Genomic DNA, 22,439 nt, shown 5'->3' on the forward strand with positions numbered 1-22,439 from the left:
CATAAATAAAATTGTACCATACCATATAGAAAATGGGTGTAGAGAGAGAGAGAGAGAGAGAGTGAGAGAGAGAGAGATTCATGTTAAACAATCAAACAATAAAACAACATTTAACTTACCTCTTACAATAAGTTCTTCTAAGCGTAGTTGATGAAAAGACCTGTGCAGTACGATGAGGTGATAACGATGAATGACTGCACAGGGGCATGAAGAGCTTTACTGCTCCTCGGATGACGCCGCAGACGATGCAGGAGAAGCTGCAGGAGGCGGCGTAGTGGCTGCAGGAGGTGTCGTAATGGATGCAGGAGGAGGTGTAGTGGCTATAGGAGGTGGCGTAGTGGCTATAGGAGGTGGCGTAGTGGCTATAGGAGGTGGCGTAAGGGATGCAGGAGGCGTTGTAGCGGCTGCAGGAGGATCTTCTTCTGGTTTTTTGCGCGTAAGAAGCATCGTTATTGGGAGTTGTGAACGTTGTCTTTTTTTGTCGATGAAGATGCGCCTATAAACAGCCATGACGTCATCAATACGATTGCTGAATTCGACGGCTCTTACCATGTTGTCATCCATTTCTTTTGCCCTTTTTTGGAGGTCTTTGGCAACATTGAAGAGGTCCTGTAAATTATGCAATGTAAGGCCACCTTCTTCAGCTTCGTCACCTTCGTCACTAGCAGACTCGTCTTCCTCCTCACTCGCCGATTTGGTCATTTCCTGTAGGTCCTCCTCTGTCAGTGGGTTTGAGTAGCACTCGATGAGATTGTTAATTTCATCAGCCGTCATATCCGAGAAGCCTTCAGTCTGCACCAACCGAGCCAGCCTGACAGCCTTATCAACGGCAGAGTGATGGATTTTGTTAGGCGTGAAACCCTCATAGTCATGAGTGATTTTGTGTGGCCACAATTTCTTCCAGCTGGAGATGAGTGTCTGTTCTTTCATGTCCTTTAGGGCATTCTGAATATTAGCCAGACACGTAGCTATGTTGTAGTCCTTCCAATAAGCTTTGATGCTGAAGGTCTCGTCGGTCTCTTCAATGGAGGAGATGAGACCCTCCATTGTTGACTTAGTGTAGAGGGCTTTGAAGGCCCTAATAACCCCCTGATCCATGGGCTGTATAAGGGAAGTGGTGTTGGGGGGAAGGAACTCCACCTGTACCCCTTCATAATGCAAATTAGTTGCATGACCTCCTGCACAGTCCATGAAGAGAACCACTTTAAAGGGCAGGCCCTTTTCAGCCAGGTAAAGCTTTACCTGTGGTATGAAAGAGTTAAGGAACCAATCAAGTGTGAGGGCCTTGGTGATCCATGCCTTTTTATTGGCCATCCAGTACACTGGCAGTAAGGCTTTGTTCTTGTTTTTCAATGCTCGAGGATTCTGTGACTTGTAGATAAGGCCGGGCTTCAGCATGAATCCTGCAGCATTGCCACACATGAGCAGAGTCACTCGATCCTTGTGAGCTTTGAAACCTGTCTTTTTAAGTTCGTCCTTGAAAAGAAATGTTCGGGACGGCATCCTCTTCCAGAAGAGGCCTGTTTCATCCATATTAAAGACTTGCTCCGGGACATAGCCATTTTCTTCTATTATTTCCGGAAACACATCCTCAACATAATGCCTCGCTGCTGCTTCGTCTGCAGAGGCTGCCTCTCCATACAACGACACACTCTGAAGTCCGAATCGCCTCTTAAACTTATGAAACCAGCCCTTGCTGGCAACGAAAGTCGTACGTGGTCGTCGTGGGCTAGTCTGGCTTGAGGTACCAGGCAGAGGATCATCTTCGTCGCCGTCGTCTTCTTCCTCATCTTGAACGTTGTCGTCGTCACCACCCTCAGGCACCATAGCATCAAACAAAGTTTTAGCCTTACTTCGGATCATGTTTGTATTCAGGCTGATTTTCTTCTCCCTACAAGGTGGTGCAAGGTTGAATGTCATGTTGAATGGAGAGTTACTTGAGGAGGTGGATCAGTTTAAGTACTTGGGGTCTATTGTTGCAGCAAATGGTGGAGTGGAAGCAGATGTACGTCAGAGAGTGAATGAAGGTTGCAAAGTGTTGGGGGCAGTTAAGGGAGTAGTAAAAAATAGAGGGTTGGGCATGAATGTAAAGAGAGTTCTATATGAGAAAGTGATTGTACCAACTGTGATGTATGGATCGGAGTCGTGGGGAATGAAAGTGATGGAGAGACAGAAATTGAATGTGTTTGAGATGAAGTGTCTGAGGAGTATGGCTGGTGTATCTCGAGTAGATAGGGTTAGGAACGAAGTGGTGAGGGAGAGAACGGGTGTAAGAAATGAGTTAGCGTCTAGAGTGGATATGAATGTGTTGAGGTGGTTTGGCCATGTTGAGAGAATGGAAAATGGCTGTCTGCTAAAGAAGGTGATGAATGCAAGAGTTGATGGGAGAAGTACAAGAGGAAGGCCAAGGTTTGGGTGGATGGATGGTGTGAAGAAAGCTCTGGGTGATAGGAGGATAGATGTGAGAGAGGCAAGAGAGCGTGCTAGAAATAGGAATGAATGGCGAGCGATTGTGACGCAGTTCCAGTAGGCCCTGCTGCTTCCTCCGGGGCCTTAGATGACCGCGGAGGTAGCAGCAGTAGGGGAGTCAGCATTATGAAGCTTCATCTGTGGTGGAAATGTGGGAGGTTGGGCTGTGGCACCCTAGCAGTACCAGCTGAACTCGGTTGAGTCCCTGATTAGGCTGAAGGAACATAGAGAGTAGAGGTCCCCTTTTTGTTTTGTTTCATTGTTGGTATCGGCTACCCCCCAAAATTGGGGGAAGTGCCTTGGTATATAGATAGATAGATAGATAGACAATCATGGATCCAAATAGCCAGTGCATTTTCCATTCGCACCATGGTCTTATTCTGGGTGTTTACAACCCTTTTGGCATCTTTCGTGAAAGATATTGCAGCAGTTTTGCGGATGTTCTTCTCTTCCTTCTTTATGTACCGTACCGTGGATTCATTAAGGCCATATTGTCGGGCTACGCTCGCGTAGCTATTTCCCGCTTTCAAATTGTCCAATAAACTCACTTTTTCGTTAATTGTTAACATCTTTCGCTTTTTCTTCGGTTCACTAGATGCACCAAGGGATAAAGAGCGTTTGGAAGGCATCACGAAGGGCTTCACAAAACTTTTACACTTAAAAAATCACCGCGAGACAAAGACTAACTAACCGCGATCTATGGCGAGAAGCGTATACGAGAAAAGCGTGGAGCGATGGGCATCGGGAGAAGCTTGGGCTAGTGAATGGGCCAATGGGGAGTCGAGTTCTCAGCGAGTGCTGGCCAGTCAGCTTGCGTTTATGCCCGTGATGCTTAGCGTATACGTGCATTTCTTTTTGTTTTAAAATTTTGTAAAATGATGCAATTACTAATTCTAATTGAATATTTTGTTTTCAAAATTTGTAAAATAATGTAATTTCTAATTTTAATTTAATATTTTTCATTATTATTAATTTTTTAATATTTTTTGATATTTTTAATTTTTGAATATTTTTTAGACCCGCGAAGCTCTGAACCCGCGAAAGTTGAACCGCGAACTAGCGAGGGACCACTGTACCGTTTTGTGGAAATGACTATACTATACCCATCAAATGAGGCAATGGCCTTACTTAATATTTATTCAGTTCAAAGGAGGATTGTTCCTACACTTGATACAAACCCTCATTCTTTACTATAGGAGATATTCTAGCGCGAGCTGGAAAATACAGCAGAAAAACCTTAACAAGGTCGTTAACGACCGGGCAGGTAATTACCCTTCTTTTCGTGGTGGGGGGACCGCCGGTCAGTAGCTGCTGTTTACCTTCAATCGAATTCTAGCCATCGCAGGGATAACTCCGCTGCTCCTACTTTTATTTGACTGGCAGACTAGCCTTTCTTTTTTGGTTTTTTGATTAATCCTTTTTCTCTTTCTTTGTTAGATGTGATGTCCTCTATATTGAGGAAGTGTTCCGGGCACCTTTATATCTCCGCTGGAGGTGGATCCTCTTTCCCTATGCCCTGGGTACAGAGGTCATAGGTGTTCTGAAGGCTCCCCCTGCCAAGTATGTAGAAGTGGGAGAAGTTTGAGAGAGGTAGGATAGGAAGTCCTAGAAGGACTCTTTAGCTCAAGGATCGCCGTCGAAGGTATGCGAGTCACGGACCTCTTCTTCGGCCTCTCGATCTCTCCCTTCAGACTCTTCCTCTCTTCCTTGCCTGCCTCCCTCCGCTGGAAAGTCGAGGAAGAGTGGCACCATTGATTTAACCCCCATTCCTCTTGGTCAGGAAATACTTTCCGCCACCGGGAATAACTCTGTTACTGCTTCCACTCCAGATCATGTACGAGCAGTATGGCCTGCCCTTGCACTTCCTGGTTCCCCTTCGGAGGAAGTTTGGAACCAGTTCCTCGAGGGTAAGGTAGTGCCTAAGGTCCCTTCTGTTTTGGAACCAGTTCCTCGCAGGCAAGGTAGTGCCCAAGGTCCCTTCTGTTTTGGAACCCTCAGGAGTTCCGGACCCCGCCTACCTCACCATCAACTCAGTCGGCGCCCACGGAAGTTTTAGTGGATATAGTAACCAGCTCCTGCGGTGCCTACTCCGCACTCCATTGCGCATCCACAAATTACAACGTCGCGAGCGCAAACATCGCAGTACCACCTCCTCCTCCTCCTCCTCCTCCTTTTCGGAGGCTAGGAGGGAGAGTGAGTAGAGGAAAAGGAGGGCTTGCTCTGCTTTGCCCAGACATTCTCGCTGGAGACACAGACGTCATAGGAGGAGACATCATCGTTCTCGCTCTTCCTCGCCTTCTATCTCTTCACGAGATGTCTCGCCGCAAGACTATAAGCGCTCTCGTCACAACATATTAAGAGCGCTTCCTCCTCGTCATCGCCCTCTTCGGAGGTCAGGAGGGAGAGAGAGAAGAGGAAAAGGAGAGCTAGCGCGCCTTCACCTAGACGTTATCGCCGAAGAGACAGGCGATATAGGAAGAGACATCATCGTTCTCGCTCTTCCTCGCCTTCTGTCTCTCCTCGAGAATATAAGCGCTCTTGGAACAAACCTAAAAAGAGCGCTCCCTCTCGTCATCGTTCTGCCTCGCTGTCATCTTTCACTTGCGAGGAATCATCTAAGAAGCCAGGCGCGGCCAAGGGCAAAGCACATCCTGACCTCGAACCCTCTTCTTCGCATAATAGTTTGAGGGTCTCCGTTCGCTCTAGAAAAGTCAGAAAGAGTGCTTCTCCTCGCTTTCACTCCTTATCTTCAGAGAAGATCGCTCTCGCCTTCGACTTCTTGATCTCTGACCCTTTGGGGTCTCTTGACAAGGAAACTTCAGTTTCCCGGTGCGCTATCCCTTCGTTTTCTCGCAACTCAAGTTGCTGAAACCTCGGGCTCTCATGCATTTAGTCACGCTGACACTTCGGTGTCTCGTGACATGGGAAACTTCTGTTTCCTGTTGCTCTGGCCCTTCGGGTTCTCGCAACACAACCTCTAGGGGCACACACGATCACGCTGAACCTCCTGGGTCTTGTGAAACAAGTCACCAAGAGTTTTACTCATGACAAAGAGTCTTCGGCCTCTTGTCGCGCGGAGTGTTCGCGTATGCTCAACCAATACTGCGCCCATGACCATTATGGCAGAGTCTTCAGACTCCCGTCACGTAAGGTGTTCGCACGCAATTAGAGCTACACACGCAAATCTGCGGTCATACACTCGCGTGGTCAATCCCTCGCTCTCGTGTTTCAGACAGGACAACCTCCCCAGTTCCTTTGCTTCCTGATGAGTTAAGGATTAGGAGTCTCTCGGAAACCTCGGAAGAAGATGCAGGGGTTCGGCCCTTCTTCTCTTTGGTTGAGAGCAGAAGGAAAAGGCGAAACATGTTAGAGAGGCTAATAGAAAACACCCAGATGCCAGCTACGTAGAACACAATGCCGATGGCTTCGGCTGCTCTGTTCGTTATCCTGCGCTTCATGTGGCAGCTCATGAGCTGCCCATGTTACGAGGTAGCACTCGTTGTCAACCTGCAACTTGATCAACTTGTTGTTGGGAAACATAGATTGCTGCCAGGAGGTTCGCCTCCAGGGGTTAGAAAATCTCCCCTTACGAGGGAGTGATAACCTTCCTCGGAATTGGGCTGCGCGAGAGAACCACCCCCCTTCCGAGTGAGAGCTTCACCACTTCAGCCATTCAGCCATTCTTTCCTTCGTGAAGAGTTGCGAACAGCTCGACGAGTTTTACCTCTGCTATCTCGTCCCCGAAGACTGTGCTTTCTCCCCTTGAGCTGGGGAAATAGCAAGTCTAAGGCTTGTTCCTCTTTTGAGGGGAACTTCTCCCTCATTCGTGAGAGAGATTATTACGCCTACACTTTTTTTCCCATAAGAGCTGGGAGAAAGCTTGGCTCAGGCGATGCCACTTTTGGGAGGACTTCTCTCTCGTTCACGCGAAGAAGATTACTACGCCTACGTTTTTTCCATAAAACTGGGAGAAAACTTGTCTTAGGCGATGTCCTTCTTCGGGAGAACTTCTCTCTCGTTTGCGAGAGAGAGATTATTACGCCTATGCTTTTTTCCCATAGAACTGGGAGAAAGCTTGTCTTAGGCGATGTCCTCCTTTGGGAGGACTTCTCTCTCGTTCACGAGAGGGAGATTATTACGCCTACGTTTTTCCCATAGAACGGAGAAAACTTGTCTTAGGCGATGTCCTCCTTCGGGAGAACTTCTCTCTCGTTCGCGAGAGAGAGATTATTACGCCTATGCTTTTTTCCCATAGAACTGGGAGAAAGCTTGTCTTAGGCAATGTCCTCCTTTGGGAGGACTTCTCCCTCGTTTGCGAGAGAAAGGTTATTACTCCTACGCTTTTCCCCATAGAGCAAGGAGAAAGCTTGTTTTAGGCGATCTCCTTCGGGAGAACCTTCCTCCCCTTCACGAGAGAAAACTTGTATGAGTTTACTGATCCACGCTCCTCCCCCTTACGCTTTTGGTTCTCCTCCAGGGCCGGAGCGAGAGCCTTGCCTTAAGCGATGTTCTCCTTTGGGAGAACAAATCTACCCTGCGGAGGAGTTATCTTCATCTCTGACGTTCTCCCCCCTCATGCTGTAAGGAGACGTCTTTTTGAACCTACTGGTTCTCCTCACGTTGACCCCTCGGGGTATCGTGACGATCACCCTTTCGTCGGGCGTGATCGAGAGCCTTTTGAACTCTCGTCATGTTGATCCTACGGGTTCTTATGACCTTAGGAGTCCTTCGGGACTTTTGAGTTCACACGACTTGGAACCTTCGAGTTTCAGTTACGCTGAGTCGTCGGGCTCTCGTAACAATTATCACAGAGTGTCCGCGCGCGCACGCACGCAATTAGCGCTATGAGCACGACCATCGTCATCAAGAGTTTTACTCTTATGACAGAGAGTCTTCCGACCCTCGTCAACGGTCTTCGCCATTACCTCCAGACACTCCGACTTCTACCGTTCTTCCCCTTTCGATAAGAAAGATGCGAGGGGTAAGACATAAGGTTCGTCTGCTACTCGCATCTCCACTTTACCTGTAATAACACGCGAGGAATTAGCGCAGCCTGAGGATTCCTCAGGAGAGCTGCCGTTAAGAGACTTAGAATCCTCCTATTCAAGGACTCTAAGAACTATGTGTAATATCTCATGCCTCGGCGATTTGCATCTGTCTCCTCGACCTCTTGACGCTCCAGCCTTAGACAGGCTATGTTATCCACCCCAAACCCTAAGACCAGAATTGATCTTCTGGCTGTGGCCTGATTGGTAACGTCTCTGACTGGTGTTTGACAGTCTGGGGTTCGAGTCCCGCTCAGACTCGTTAGTACCATTAGTGCCTGCAACCTTACCATCCTTGTGAGCTAAGGTTAGGGGTTTTGGGGGAGCCTATAGGTCTATCTGCTGAGTCATCAGCAGCCACTGCCTGGTCCTAGCTGGAATGGAGAGGAGGCTTGGTCATTGACCATATAATATATGGTCTGTCTCTAGGGCATTGTCCTAACTGCTAGTGCATTGTCACTGTCCCTTGCCTCTGCCATTCTTGAGCGACCTTTAAACCTTTAAACCTGGTCTGTTCGCCGAGATCAGAGACGTCAACCCTTCTCCTCTGATCTTGGATCCCCTCACGGCAAGGCTCACACCAGGCTAATCCTCGAAGAGACACCACTCTTCCAGGCTCTTCTCAGTCACAGAAGCTTCGGCAATGGAAGCAACTTCAATGTCCCTTCTGGCTTGACACGTGGTCTGGTTCAGTCGGCTACCTCATGACCCACGAGGACTTGTCAAACCAAGACTCCAGGCAGTCCCTACAGGAAGTCCTAACTGCTGGGGCCAAAACAATGGACTTCTTAACCGCTACAACAGCGACCATGTGGAGCAATTGGGTTCTCAAAAGGAAGGAATCACTAGTTCCTAGACTTCCTTTTGTACCTCAGTGAGGAAAAGCTCCTCTCAGTCTCGGCGATTAAGGGCTATCGTTCAGCCTTGAGCCTCATCTGTAGACTGAGAAGGGGTTGACCTCTCCGCCTCAGAAGACATCACCTGGGTTGATTCGGGGTTTTGAGTGATCTTGCCCGCCAGTTGAGATTAGACCATCACCTTGAGACGTGTCTTACGTTCCCTGAAGGGTCTGCCCTATGAGCCCTTAAGGGCTTCAGGCTACTTTCTGAACCTTAAGACCGTCTTCCTCGTACCTCTGTCCTCGGCTAAAAGGGTCAGTGAGCTACATGGTCTGTCTTACGTCGTCACCCATTCTAAGGGATGGGGGGGGGAGTGTCTCGCAACTTCGTACTAGGCTTGGTGGCTAGACTCATAATGCTTCATCTACCGATGAGAGATTTCGTGAATTTCAGTTTTCCAGCCTCAATAAGGTAACACAGGATACAGACCAGTCGTTACTATGCCCAGTCAGGGCGCTAAAGAAATATCTGAAGCGCACCAGTCCTTTCAGACCACATCTCCATCATCTCTTCCTTAGTTAGTACCAACAAGGTAAAGAAGAGAACCTCTCCCAACACCATCCCTTTCTGGCTCAAGAAAGTTATTGCGAGGTCTTTTCACGGAGACCCAGAGCCCATCAAGTTAGAGGAGTGGCTGCCTCACTGGCGTTTAAGAGAAATTTCTCAGTCTCCCAAGTCTTAAGTGCTGGGGTCTGGAAACGCCAATCTACATTCACCGCTCACTATTTGAGCGACGTGACACATAGGTCTCTAGACACCCTTTCTATAGAGCCCATTGCGACAGGTCAACGGGTGCTGTAGCTACTTTACGCCCTTTCAGGGGACAGTAACCATTGGCTGAGGATACTGGGTTACGCTAGGTTTTAAGAAGGACATCCATCTATCTTCGTCTCCTTCTCCCCCCTCCCATCTGGGGATCCTAGTCTGTATCCAATTTCAGCTGGACTTGCCAATGGAAATAAGGTATGATACTCATCTGATTCCTCTCACAGGGTATAAGTTATACTCGTGGTCACGAGGTTTCCCCTTTGCAAGGTCAGGGGAATTCTAAATTTGAAGGGGTGCGAGTCGAATGTTCCTGACCCACTTCATACTGAAACATTTGTTTCCTCGAAGCTACAAACCTTCAGTCGTGCTGAGATTATGGGGATCTACAAAGAAAGAAGATTAATGGAAAATTGTTGCTTCATAAGAGTCTAGTCTGAGGACTATCTTCCCTTGGCCACCCTTGCCTCAAGACTAAGTCTCCTATAGTAAAGAATGAGGGTTTGTATCAAGTGTAGGAACAAATGACAAACTTATAACAGAGTTTGTATTTTTCCTAACATACAAACCCGAATTCTTTACTCAAAACTTCCCTCCATCACCGCCCCCTAGGATAGGCCTAGCTAGAATCCGATTGAAGGTAAACAGCAGCTACTGACTGGCAGTAATTACCTGCCCGGTCGTTAACAACTATGTTAAGGTTTTTCTGCCGTATTTTCCAGCTCGCGCTAGAATATCTCTTATAGTAAAGAATTCGGGTTTTTTATGTTAGGAAAAATACAAACTCTGTTATAAGTTTGGCATTTTTTTGTTGTTTATATTGTTTCTTACGTGAGACTGACTGAATACTTTAACCTGTTCCTGGGGACTTTGTACTGTATTCATTAGTGCCATATGTGGGCAGTTTGCTTTTTTGGTTTTTCCCATCATTTGTTAACCCAGTTATTGTGGGACTGAAGTGAAGAGGGATATTGTACTAGTTTTTTCCCTACAATGAAAATCTTGTTATTTGATTAATTTTTCTTATTAAAATCTATTTTTTATAATCCTCTTTCAATACATTTCTTTCTAGAGGATGATTTACGTTCCAGCCTTTAAATACATTAAGAAAGTTTTTTCTCTTAAAGTTCTTAAGGTTTACCTAAACCAGTATAATATCTTGCCTAGAAAGCATACTGCTCCTTTTATTTAGGTCTCCATACATAGCTCTGCGGAGTGAGACGGGAAACCCAAGAAAAAATAATAGGGAAGTAAGGTATTAGCTGGGTCCCCTTGCCCAGCATAAAATCGAGGGGTGGTGCCCAGTGCCCAGTTCTCTTGACTGTTTCCCTGTTGCCCAGATTTTTTGGGTATTCCACCGTTTTATCTTTTTGTGTAGTGAACGTTGGAGTGTGGTTGTCATTCGGACACTAGGCAGTCTGCATGCTACATCTGGCCACAGTCCACAAAACACTACATCGTCCTTCTCGTCCATCGAAGGAACATGCTCTTCTCCTCCTGGACCTTCAAGGGAAGCTCATGGCTTGCCTAGAGGTTTTGAGCTTCCTGCATGGTTGAGCCCCTTCCCCTCCACCCTGCAGAAGTCTCTGGATGTGGCTCCTCCACCACCACAACCTCCGACTGCTCCAGTCAGAGATACCCCTAGGACTCCTTTGGATTCCTCTTTGAGTTTTTCTTGGGAGTCTAGACCCTAGAAGGAGACCAACGTCAGACAAGGCATGGAGATCAACTTCATCTCGATCTTGTGCCGATGGCCCTCATTTCTTCTGACTCTTACATGGCCAACCTACCTTTTACTTCAGTTAAGGCAAGGAAAACCATGACTAAGAGGCAGAAGAGAAGGATGAGAGGTGTAACACCTCCTCACGCTGACATTATCCACCGTAGGACGAGTAGGGACATATGCCCTACGCGCCCACGCCCATCCCCTACAGCAGCTAAACACCGCCAGCCTGACATGCGCCAACGCACACAGGTTCCGACTGTGCGCCCAAAATATTTGAGACCCAGAAGCATCCCAGAACTAGTGCAGCTTTGCCCTGGTCTAAAGGCTTGATGACCGCTAAAAGGTAGGCTATCGCTCGGATAGCCAGAACTTCTAGTTCCGTGAGGGCAGGTTCTTCCTCTCGGTCTCTATAGCTTACTTTTGTCCTACAAAGTAAGTACTATGAGATCGAAGGGAAACCACATTCCACCATATCCCTTGACCCTTCAGTAGAGTCTCTAACGAAGGGTCTTCCGGTCTTAACCTTCTTCTCTCTGAGGGCCTCCCTCTCGGCTATCGAGTTCCTTAACATAGAGAGAGGCGCAAAGTTCACCATGCAGGGGGCTTCGTGGCTTGACCTATGGTTAGGATCCTTGTGCTTCATGGTCTGCTCCCACGATCTTTCGTAGTCGGCCAGGAAGACTTTGGAGTCTTTCCTGTTGTCGGGTACCCGAACTCTTTGAGTTCCTATCGCACCATATTGTCAACGTGTGGGCGAATGCTATAATAAAGAGAAGGGATACTGTCATCGGGAAATCCCACAGGCAAGTGCTGGAGGTGGAAGTCTCCTGGTGAGGAATTCCACCCTTGAGGGTTTTTCTCTTTTCGTTCCAGAGGAGATAGAGAGGGTTGCTGAACGATGGAGGAAATTGTCAAACGATTCTCTCCCCCATAGGGCCATGACATTGAGGCCACATGTTAGACCTTCCCAGTCTTCTCGTAGTCAGCAAGCACCTGCTTGCAATCAAAAGTGATGTACCTCACAGTTGTGAGAGTATATATAGAGGTGGCTGGGTACCCCCCAGCCTACCCGCTCAAGCGGTTAGGCAGGGTGGTTACCTCGCATTTTAAGGCTAATGGCTACCTTCCAGCTTCACTGAAATATAATCCAAATAAACAACTCCAGGTCTGTATTAGTTAAGGAAAAATACAAATTATCTCCGAATTTGTAATTTTTCCTTGACTGTCTACCTGACCCTAGTAGTTATCTTGTCTAACACTTGTCTCCTCTTCATGCTCAGGACATTAGGAGGTTGACAGAAGTGCTTTAACCTTTCCTGGGAAAGTAAACCAGCCAGTTTATTTTTAGGGACTTTCTCTCTTCTAAGGATGTCTCATTAAAGGACGAGGGTATGTTTTGTGTAGGAACAAGTCACAAAATTTAAAAAGTATTTTGTATTTTTCCTAACTGTACAATCTTGGGTCCTTTAAATTTCACTTCCCGCCTCAATCATCCAACAAGTCCCAAGGTGAAGGTAAAAGGGTGAGCTACATGGCCTGTGGGATGGATGGGGTGTACCCACCGCCCTCTTGCTGATTACCGTCACCTTGTTAAGTTTTAACACCCATGATTAGCTTCACTGAAAGCCTACTCTACTCGTACTGAAGATCACAGGTTTTTATACTGTAGTTTGGAAATCATAGAAATTATTTGATTTTTTTTTCCTAACTACATATACTGTATCCGAGTCTTTCAAGCTATACTTCCCACCTCAACCACCACCTCTAACTGCCTTATATACCGTATATTTCAGCGTATAAGGCAACCTTTATATAAGACGAGGTGCAAAATTAGAGCAAATTTTTATGAAATTATCTCATATCGTTAGTATAAGATGACTGCTCTATCATAAAACCAACTGTGTATAGCCCAGGATAGGTTTTGCAACACCAGGCATCTTATGAATATAGGTTATGTAAAGATGATGATATTACTTACTGTATCCTTATAAATTCAAAATAAATGAAATAACAAAGCAAACCCTTTATTATTGTTCTCCTAGAACACACGTCACCTAGCATGCATTGTTTTGTTTACGCTTATCGGCTGCTTGCATACGAAATGCCTGTTCCTACTCTTTTTCTTCTTCTCTTACTGATTCTTCGTCTTTCTCAAAACAACCACAAACAATACGATATTTACAGCTAAAATTAATAATTTTCACATAAATAAATATTATGATATCCTATACAGTATGTTATTACTATCGTAATTAACACTAGTATTAAAATTACTGAAAGGTTAGCGAGAGCAAAAGTTGCTAAGAATGCAACCAATACCCGATGTTTACATTTTCTCAGCTGTGCTCTTATGGTTAAAAGTTGATATCTGATATGGAATTATTCCTCAAATTTATTATTTATGCCATTTTTGTAGATATGCCAATAATATATATTGTAAAATGGTTTTATTACTTTTATTATACATTTATATCTTAATGTAAATCATTTCATGTGTGTCGGTAGTTATCGCACCTCAACCTAGGCTAGCCTACTGATAAACCTGACATAGAATTCAAGGTGTGAGTTTTATAACGGTAGTATAAGACGACCCTCCATTTTTAATGGTTAAATTTTGGAATACAGTATAGGGTCGTCTTATACACGGAAATATACAGTATTCTTTGCCAGATTGATAAGGAAAAATTTACTCCTTTGCCACTCTTTTTATTTCTTGTTAATAATGGCAACAACGGGGAAGTATTCTCATATAGATATAGGACTATGTTGGGCTTAGAAGGAAAGAAAAATAAAAAATTACTTGAAAAATGTTTCATTTTGTTTAATTTTTTTTTTTCTCAGGCTGACTTAGGAGTTAGAACAATGCCACTCTTTGAACCACAAGTAGCCACCAAAAAGGCCACATTTGGAATGTCATGATTTTGGTTTCCAGAGGCCCAGTTTGGCGCAGCCTCCGGTGTCATCAGAACCAGAGTAGGCTATGCCGGTGGGTCTAAGGTTAACCCAACTTATCACAATTTGTAAGTATTTTGTCTATAACTTTCATGAATACAGTAGTACCTTGTAACTTACATGTGAATGTGTCATAGTTCCTACGCGTATACAAACCTTTCGTCCTTTGAAATACTGTAGGGTAATGTCTTTGTTATGAGCTAGTTAAAAAAAGGTGATGAGTGCAGGCGAGTTCCCCCACCCACTGCCCTGTCAAAGACTTCACTTTTGCCATCAGCTGCAACAAGTTTGAACTTCCTGTTGCGACCTATCAAAAGGAATTATTGTAATATGACAAATTTGAAAGTAATTTGTATTTTTCCTAACGATACAAACCTTGAGCTCTTTATGAGGGATATACTTTTGGCGAAGCTTGAAGACTAACCATAAGAATTTTAGGTTGGTGTAAATAGCTCACAGCTAGTTAGTGGGGGGCAGGAGTTGGTATTCGGTAACCTCACTTACACACACACACACGCACACACACACACACACCGGTGTTATGTCGTCACATTTGATTGCAGGTATGACTTGTAGGGGTTAGGTGATGGCGGGCCAAATTTGTATAAAGAGCTCAAGGTTTGTATTGGTAGGAAAAATATAAAAACTTTCAAATTTGTCATTTGTTTTGATATTAACCTCTTCCGCACGACCTGTCACCAGAGCATCAATATGAGCATTCCCACTTTTTTCCGTCACGCGTAAACGCACCAGAAATCAGCCAATTATCAAATATAACTTTATCTACTAGTATAAGTGTGTGTGTGCGTGCGCGCACGTGCATGTGTCCATCCGTATTCATGTATATATGTATAAGTGCACATACATGTGCATGTATATACTTACGCGCAACTGCGTATACATATATATTTTTCAATATTAAACTTACCCGATGATCATATAGCTGCAACTCTGTTGCTCGACAGAAAAAACCTACGGGCGGAATACGCCAGCGATCGCTATACAGGTGGGGGTGTACATCAACAGCGCCATCTGTCAAGTAGGTACTCAAGTACTCGATGTCAACAAAGAACCAATTTTTCCTCTGTCGTGCCAATGGCAGGACCTACTAAATACGCCGTCCCTAACTGGATTTGTTTTCACAACGATTTGGTGAAGTACACTATTCCAGTTTTGAGCTTTCGCTATGCAGGGGTTTTATCTTCATTTCAAAACTTGAATTCGTTTTCGATAGATTTAATTATGGTGACGAAGAGAGTATGGACTCTCTTTCACTTTTAAATGGCCGACCCTTCCCTTAGACGGAAGTGTGTTTAGGTTTTTGGTAATTTTGCTTAACACGTTATAGATCCATTTATTTATATCTCTCCGCCTTTTTAGGCCTCTTCGGTTAACTTTCCAATTATTATAAACTTATAAAAATAAATTTTTATGTTTGTTTATATGCGACCTTTCCTAATAGTAGGCGGTCCTAACTTGGAACCGAAGTTAATTAACATTGAGCCCGTTTTATCGTATTTAACCTTTAAAGAATTTAATACTTTTTTAATTTTAATGTTTTATGGAAGAATTTCTTTGATAGTCTCGTACTGTTTTCAAAGATGAACTAACGTTTAGTTTTTAGTCTCCGCAGTTGTTGACGTTCAGAACGTTCAACTTGCGCTCTATCGTTACGATAGAGAGAGAGTGTATCATGGTTTCACTTTGCAGTAAGAGTAAACCGATTCTAGCGTTTCGTTCATTCTTTCTTAGCTTAAAGAGTTTAAATTCTAAATAAAGGAACTTTTTATTTGGGAAACCTTTCAGTTTTTTCCTTTAGCAAATAACATGTTTTAACGATATATAATTGGGCTCTTCTCTCAGGTGCTAATTCAAGAGAGAAGAGAGAGAGAGATAGAGACGGAGGGAGAGAGAGGAGAATAAACGTTTCGTTCAAGCGGGTAACGTTGTTCTCGTTTTTTACTCTTCTCCCTAGTCGCTGTAGGGGAAGAAGGTAAAACGTTTCTAGGGTTTTATTCTTGTTCCCAGGCTTTATGCGGTGAGAGATTGTAAACGTAGTTTATTTGATCTAGTGTTTAGTCTCTTTTCCAGCCACTGAATTCTTTATCTTTATTTGTGTTTTTCTGTTGCATTGTAAAACTGTTTTTGCAATGACTACCTTTTAATGAAGGATAGGATTGCGTGTTTCAGGTAGAAATCAGTTAAAGTTTCGATTTCAGTGAAATAAGTGCAAACAGAAAATCAAAAGTGATAAAGTGATATGCGCAAAGTGTTACAGTGTTGCGTCCGAGGGTTCGTCTGTTCGTGCCAGTTGTTCACCTAGTCCGGGACCTCTTACAAGCTCCCAAGCACAGGGGAGAAGTAATGTCGAACGACTTATGGGTTCCACAGGCCTTGATCGACGAACAGACGTTTTTCCCTCCGTGGTTTCGGGCGTATCTACGCACGTTTGCCGACGTGAGATCGCCCCACCCACACAAAGACGAGAGAGCCCATTTATTCCTCGTCTGCGGAAGAGGTTTCTCGTAAGAAACCATGGACCAAATCTTGCAGCTTTTAAGTGCAAGTTGGTCCCTTCCGCGCAAGTCCAACGGCCTAGGTGTAGCCACTGGGTCAGTTCGGACTCGCTGCAGTCATCCGACGAATGCACACCTCCCAAGAGAGGCAAGGTGGTACCGCAACAGGCAGTAACTCCGTCTGTTGCCGCACCAGCTGTTTTAGACCCTCAGTCACGACGGACAGTAGCTCCGTCTGTTGCCGTTTTTTGTAGACCCTAAGTGGTCTTTACTGCAGTCTATGCAGACTCAGTTAGCTGCGGTTATGCAGGAGTTTCGTGCGGAGAAGGTTGACACTGCTCTCGTTAGCCTACAACCTGCCACTGTTGTGCACCCAGCTCACGCTGAGGCTGCCTGCTCCCACACTCCGGCTGCGGAGAGCTCCACCTCCGATGCGCAATCGACCCTGCCAGACGCATGTTAACGTTAGCCGACGTGCGGCTCCCTCCGTTAACATGCGTGAGCTACCGCATCAGCAGTGGGAAGGTGGAGTCAAGCTGCCGTGTTTTGACGCGATGCGTTAGTTTCCGCAACCCACGGCAGTCCCCACCACGCACCACCACTCCGCTTTGGTTGTTGTCTGCTCCCACACTCCGACTACGGAGAAGGTTGACGATGCACCCGTTTGCCTACAACCTGCCACGGTTGTGCGCCCAGCATGGCTGCCTGCTCCCACACTCTTGTTGTGAGAGCTCCTCCACCCATGCGCAGTCGACCCTGCCAGACGCATGCGGACTCCCACAGACACACGGAGCACTCCGTTGCCGTGCGTGAGCTACCACAAGCTGCCGTGTTTTGACACGGTGTGTCAGCCTCCGCAACCCACTGTGGTTACCGCCACTCACCCGCAGCAGACTAGTCAGTCAGGAGTTGAGGCTTCCCCACACAGCTTTGGTTGTTGCCAGCTCACAGACTGTCAAGCAGTTACATGACGTTGCCTTCTGGTCTGCTACTAATGCACCAGTGCTGTATGTCCTCACGCACCTGTTGTGGTTGACAGTTCAGTTTTTTACAGTTCACAGACTGTCAAGCAGTTACATAACGTTGCCTTCTGGTCTGCTGCTTTTGCACCAGTGAGACCCTCACTGAGATAACCTAGCTTTTCTCGGACATGGTTCCTGTAGATGAGAAAGTGCTGTTCTCCCTCCTTCTGATATTCCTTTGAGGACTCTGTCATTTGGAGAGGAGCCTTAAGCTGCTTAGCCTCCTATGGACTTTAATTAAAGCATAACAAGGCTTTCAGGGATGGTAAATGGTTCCGCTTCAGTCGCTAACCCCGTCTGTTGCCACACCTGCTCCCATAGACCCTAATGGGCTTTGTTGCAAGACATGCAGTCCAAGCTTGTGTCCTTGTTAGAGGATTTTTTACGGAGAAGAACCTTCTAGCCAACAACCTTCCTTCCGGTTGGTTGTACGCCCTGTTGACGCTGAGGTATCCTACTCACGTCCGCCAGTTGAGATGGTTCCTCCACCGGTGCGACCCAGTGTGGGTTGCCAGTCGCACGTTGACGTTAAGCGACTCTCGGAGGTGGTTGTGGACGTTCAGTGTGTCACTAGGAAGACGTTCAACAACCAGCAGAGATGACTTGTTGTGACGCAGTGCGGCAACCTCAGCAACCCTGTAGGGGGTTGACTGCACAACCCAGACAGTCTACACAGTTTCGGGTTGACGCTGTACTTCCTCGCGTCCCCATGGTTGACAGTTCACAGACTGTGCAGCAGTACCATGATCTTGTGTCCGGCTCTGTCACGCATCCACCAGTGCGACCGGATTCAGCGAGTCAGACGTTGCCCACTCCGTTGCCGTTTCCTCATCAGTTTCGGATGAGGAACCCTCTGATGAGGACATTGCTGAACAAGATGATCAACCCCCAGCCCTGCTATCCATCCAGAAGATGCTGAAGAAGGAACACTTCCCTGTCAGGCTGTGGATGAGTCTGGTTAGGACACTGTCATCCGTGGTTCAATTTGTGTCACTTGGAAGACTACACCTCCGTCCTCTTCTGTATCATCTAGCTTTTCACTGGAAAAGGACTAGACGCTAGAAGCGGTCTCGATCCCGGTTTCCGGAAAGATAAAGTCTGGTCTGACTTGGTGAAAGGACTTTATCAACCTTTGAAAGGGTCTTCCCCTGACTGTTCAGACTCCCAACCACGTTCTCTTCTCGGACGCATCGGACGTAGGCTGGGGTGCGACATTAGGCGGTAGGGAATGCTCGGGATTATGGAACTCGAGTCAAAGGACAATGCATTTCAACTGCAAGAAGCTTCTGGCAGTACGTCTGACCTGGAAAAGCTTCACGTCTCTCCTTCAAGGCAAAGTGGTGGAGGTGAACACGGTCAACACCCTGCTTTGACGTACATCTCCAAGCAAGGAGGGACCTACTATCTGACATGGTACGAGTTCGCAAGAGACCTCCTCTCCTGTTCAACAGGTCTAGACTTTTCACTAGTAACGAGGTTCATCCAAGGCAACTTGAATGTCATAGCAGATTGTCTCAGTAGGAAGGGACAAATAATTCCAACATATTGGACCCTCCACAAGGATTTATGCAAGAGACTTTGGGCCACCTGGGGCCAGCCAACCATAGATCTCTTCGCAACCTCGATGACCTAGAGGCTCCCAATACTTTGCTCACCTATCCCGGACCCAGCAGTAGTTCATATAGATGCCTTTCTACTAGATTGGTCACATCTAGATCTATATGCATTCCCTCCATTCTAGATTGTCAACAAGGTACTGCAGAAGTTCGCCTCTCACGAAGGGACAAAGTTGACGCTAGTTGCTTCCCTCTGGCCCGCGAGAGAATAACTCACCGAGGTACTTCGATGGCTAGTAGACGTTCCCAGAACACTTCCCCTAAGGGTGGACCTGCTACGTCTGCCACGCGTAAAGAAGGTACTCCAAGGCCTCCACGCTCTTCGTCTGACTGCCTTCAGAATATCGAAAGACTCTCGAGAACTAGAGATTTTTCGAAGGAGGCAACCAGAGCGATTGCTAGAGCAAGGAGAACATCCACCCTTAGAGTCTACCAATCGAAGTGGGAAATCTTCCGAAACTGGTGCAAGTCAGTATCCGTATCCTCGACCAGTACCTCTGTAACTCAAATAGCTGACTTCCTCTTATATCTGAGGAAAGAACGATCTCTTTCAGCTCCCACTATCAAGGGTTACAGAAGCATGTTGGCATCAGTCTTCCGTCACAGAGGCTTAGATCTTTCCAACAATAAAGATCTACAGGACCTCCTTAAGTCTTTTGAGACCACGAATGAGCGTCGTTTGGTTACACCTGGTTGGAATTTAGACGTGGTTCTAAGATTCCTTATGTCAGACAGGTTCGAACCACTTCAATCAGCCTCCCTGAAAGATCTCACCTTTAAGACTCTTTTCCTGATATGCTTAACCACAGCTAAAAGAGTCAGTGAGATACATGCCTTCAGCAGGAACATCGGATTCTCATCCGAAACGGCTACATGTTCTACAACTTGGTTTTCTAGCCAAACACGAGCTGCCTTCTCGGCCTTGACCAATATCGTTCGATATTCCAAACTTATCGTATGGTTGGAAATGAACTAGAAAGAGTATTATGTCCTGTAAGAGCTCTTAAGTTCTATTTTAAAAACCTTTACGAGGCCCGTCTGAAGCTTTATGGTGTTCAGTTAAGAATCCATCTTTGCCTATGTCAGAGAATTCTTTATCCTATTTTATCAGACTGTTAATACGAGAAGCTCATTCCCTTCTGAATGAGGAAGACCAAGCTTGGCTGAAGGTAAGGACACACGAAGTTAGAGCTGTCACAACTTCCGTGGCCTTTGAACAAAATAGATCTCTGCAAAGTATATTCGACGCAACCTATTGGAAAAGCAAATCAGTGTTCGCGTCTTTTATCTTAAGAATGTCCAGTCTCTTTACGAGAACTGCTACACTCTGGGACCATTCGTAGCAACGAGTGCAGTAGTGGTGGGGGCTCCACCACTACAATTCCCTAATTCCAGAACCTTTTTAATCTTTCTCTTGAAATATTTTTGGGTTGTCCGGAAGGCTAAGAAGCCTTTCGCATCCTACTTGATTGGGCGGGTGGTCAAAATCATTTCTTGAGAAGCGCCTAGATTAGAGGTTTTGATGAGGACCTTTAGTATGGGTTGCAACCCTTCATACTTCAGCTCCTAGGAGTCGCTCAGCATCCTATGAGGATCGCGAGGCTCAGTAAGGAAGACGTACTTAAAAAGGCAGAGTAATTGTTCAAGTCGTCTTCCTTACCAGGTACTTATTTATTTTATGCTTGTTATTTTGAATAACTGCTAAAATGAAATACGGAATACTTAGCTCATAATAATGTCAACATGTAATGCTGGTCTCTACCCACCCCCCTGGGTGTGAATCAGCTATATGATCATCGGGTAAGTTTAATATTGAAAAATGTTATTTTCCTTAGTAAAATAAATTTTTGAATATACTTACCCGATGATCATAAATTAAAGGACCCACCCTTCCTCCCCAATAGAGACCCAGTGGACAGAGGAGAAAATTGGTTCTTTGTTGACATCGAGTACTTGAGTACCTACTTGACAGATGGCGCTGTTGATGTACACCCCCACCTGTATAGCGATCGCTGGCGTGTTCCGCCCGTAGGTTTTTTCTGTCGAGCAACAGAGTTGCAGCTATATGATCATCGGGTAAGTATATTCAAAAATTTATTTTACTAAGGAAAATAACATGTTTGGTATGTAAATGTATGTTTAAATCTACTGTATATATATATATATATATATATATATATATATATATATATATATATATATATATATATATATATATATATATATATATATATATATATATATATATATGTGTGTGTGTGTGCGTGTGTCTGTGTATATATTTATATTTGTATATGCGTATGCATTTTCTGTGCGAAAAAGTTGATTACCCGAAGTATTTTCCAAGTGACCACAGAGGTATACTTCTACACTCGTTTTTGTTGACAGAGTATCGCCCTAATGTCCGAGAAAAGATATATGTATGTATTTATGTATGTGTATGTATACATACATATATGCATACATACATATATATATATATATATATATATATATATATATATATATATATATATATATACACACATATATATATATATATATATATATATATATATATATATATATATATATATATATATATTATATATATATATATACACAATATATAAAATTGTGTGTGCGTGTGTACGTGACCATTCGCCACCTAAAGATATGAATGTTTCGTCATCACTTTCATGGATATCACTTTCCATTGATGCATAATTTTCACTGTCTGAATCCTCCATATCATCCTCTGGATGATATGAATCATCACTGTCCAAAATTTCTATGTCAGACGTTATGTAATATACACAAAAAAGGCAAAGGCACGTCAGAAAACGTTCGTATGTCCGCCACCAACAACTCACACGCAATCGCTGGCGATACTGCTATGAGTAGGTTGAATACCCAGTTTTCTTTTATTCTGGAAAATCCCATTTTCTATAGTAGACGAATATAACCTCCACAGGCATTACGAATAGGGAAAACTAATCTATCGTGGCTATTCCGACTTTGTTTATGTTTAAAGGAGATTTAATAGAATTTTGGGACACCCGTGTGACCCATCGTAATATATATGTCATAAAAAAAAGGGTCACACATGTGACCCATCGTGAGGAAGAGGTTAATTAGAACCCTTTCGATCTTTACTAGGAAGGACTTACTCTAAAGGTGGAGGTCCAAACCATCTGGCTGGTTTTTCACCTGGGGTTTTCCTGTACATGGTCTGCATGTAACAGGGAAAAACCCCAACACCTCACTAAATTCAATGCAAAGTATGGTTTTGGGCTGAGCAATCTGTGTGATTGTGTAATACTAGCTGTGTGACTAGTCTAGGTAAGAATTCTTAGAAACGTAGAAATCTTTGAATCAACGATAGACGTTACCCAATCCCACCTCGCCAGGGGATATGGGAAAGCAACAAATAGTATTTCTTTCATAGGT

The 22,439-nt window shown here is 45.0% G+C and overlaps 1 protein-coding gene across 5 annotated transcripts in view; it reads left to right on the forward strand.

Moving 5' to 3' along the window:
- MsrA (methionine sulphoxide reductase A) overlaps positions 1-22,439 on the forward strand; it is a 64,522-nt gene that overhangs the window by 12,416 nt on the left and 29,667 nt on the right. For all 5 annotated transcript variants that reach the window (XM_068388309.1, XM_068388311.1, XM_068388308.1 and 2 more), the window contains one exon: positions 13,746-13,924. The gene's annotated coding sequence lies outside the window, so the exon portion shown is untranslated. The remainder of the gene's footprint in view (positions 1-13,745; positions 13,925-22,439) is intronic.

The sequence above is a fragment of the Palaemon carinicauda genome, chromosome 15 (assembly GCF_036898095.1).
Source record: "Palaemon carinicauda isolate YSFRI2023 chromosome 15, ASM3689809v2, whole genome shotgun sequence".
Taxonomy (NCBI): domain Eukaryota; kingdom Metazoa; phylum Arthropoda; class Malacostraca; order Decapoda; family Palaemonidae; genus Palaemon; species Palaemon carinicauda.